Source organism: Gracilinanus agilis, unplaced genomic scaffold (assembly GCF_016433145.1).
Source record: "Gracilinanus agilis isolate LMUSP501 unplaced genomic scaffold, AgileGrace unplaced_scaffold26846, whole genome shotgun sequence".
NCBI classification, from domain to species: domain Eukaryota; kingdom Metazoa; phylum Chordata; class Mammalia; order Didelphimorphia; family Didelphidae; genus Gracilinanus; species Gracilinanus agilis.
The window spans coordinates 1-1,912 of NW_025358964.1; the positions used below are offsets into that span (position 1 = coordinate 1).

At 39.1% G+C, this 1,912-nt stretch overlaps 1 pseudogene; it reads right to left on the reverse strand.

Moving 5' to 3' along the window:
* Positions 1–329: 329 nt before the first annotated feature.
* LOC123254620 lies at positions 330–1,273 on the reverse strand (annotated as a pseudogene).
* Between the last annotated feature and the right edge of the window lie 639 nt (positions 1,274–1,912).

The following is a 1,912-nucleotide window of genomic DNA, read 5'->3' on the forward strand; positions in this document are numbered from 1 at the left end:
TATATATATATATATATATATCTTCCATTTCAATGTGGACTCCTTAATAACAGGAACTGCATCTTTACCTTCCTTTGTGGATCAATTTATAGAGCACTGGGCCTAGATTTAGGAATACTCAAGTTCAAATCCAGTCTCAGATGCTTATGGGCTCTGTGACCCTGGGTGAGTTAATTCTCCTTTGTCCACCTCAGTTTCCTCAACTGTAAAATGGATATATAATAGGATCTACATCCCAGGGTTGTTGAAAGGATTAAATTAGATAGAACTTATTTATTTGTTTTTGTTGGTTGGTTTTGTTTTTTTTAAATCCTTACCTTCCATCTTACCAGTATCCATTTTACTTGGAACCGACCATAGCAACCACAGTGGAACTAAGTGTATAAAGACACCCCTCAAACACTGGCGTTTGGACTCATAGAATCTTTCGCTGAAGTTCTTTTGATCAATGTCATTGTTGAGATGATTTGGGGATTCCCAAGAGAGAAAGCTGAAATGCACATTCCCAGCATGGCAGACGGTGACCATAAAGGCAAAGAATGGATCCAATCCAGCTGTTGTTGTGGCTCTCCCTTTCAGTGACAACTGAGGAGGAATATAGGACATCAGCAATAAAGTGTAAAACAAAGGCACGTCCACTAAAGGAGAGGCATGCTGTGGTCTGTGTCAACTGTGGAGTCCTGGTGTAGTCATTGTCATGTAGGCGATGAAGAAGACTGTGAGGATCCAGTAAAATGCTTTGACAAACATGACCCAAGCAAAGGTGAGAACCGGGATGTTCTCTGTCCCAGTGATCAGCGTCCACACTAGCGCACCTAGACTGACATCATCTAAGATGAGGACTTTGGTCAGGGTACGAAGGAATTCCCTGTCATGGGTGAAGCTGAGGCTGGTAGCAGAGAAGATTTTGGTGAAGGAGATGGAGGTGGTGTTGACTGTGTGTCCTCCTGGACGTTTCTGTGGTGGCTAAAATGAATACCGAATACAATTTGAAGATAGATTGAGTATTTTGAGTATTGGGAACAAATAGAGGTAGAAACTCTTCTCAAGAATGAGTCATTATTCTTTAAGGAAGTGGAAGCCAATTTGGAGTGGGAGGGAGATCAATAAAATAAAGAAAATCCCTTCAGATTGAGATTAACATTCATTATGTAGTGGAGATGCAATTTTTTTTAAATTTTATTTTTATGGTTACATGATTCATGTTTTTACTCTCTCCCCCAAAAAAATCCACCCCACCTTAGCCGACTCACATTTCCACTGGTTTCTTCATGTGTCACTGATCAAGACCTATTTCCATATTATTGATAGTTGTACTAGGGTGGTCGTTTAGAGTCTGCATGGAGATGCAATTTTTAAGGGTCAATAACATCTGATGGTTAGAGGCAGCTAAGTATCTCAGTGGATAGAGGTCAGGCACAGGGATGGGAGGTTCTGAGTTCAAATCTGTGGCAACTCACTTAACCCTCTTTGCCTAACCCTTACCACTCTTCTGCCTTGGAACTAATACATAGTATTGATTCTAAGATGGAAGGTAAGGGCTTAAAGAAATCAAAGAAAAATAATAACGTATGATGAACAATGCCGAATGATGATTATTATCAATGATAGAGGAATCCAAGACAGCTCCAAGGAACTCATGATGAAAAAGGCTATTCTCTGCCATAGAAGGAACTGATGGAATCTGAATGTAGATGAAAGAATACAATTCTTCACTTTATGTCCTTTATGAATTTTTCTCTTGTCTTCTTTCACAACATGAACAGAAAACTTATATAATAAGACATGAACAATCTATATCACATTACCTGCTGTTTTGGAGAGGGAAGAGGTGTAGGATGGTAAGATAGAGCTTGGATCACAAAACATTAAAAATAGTTATTAAAATTGCATCCACTCATAATGTAGAAAA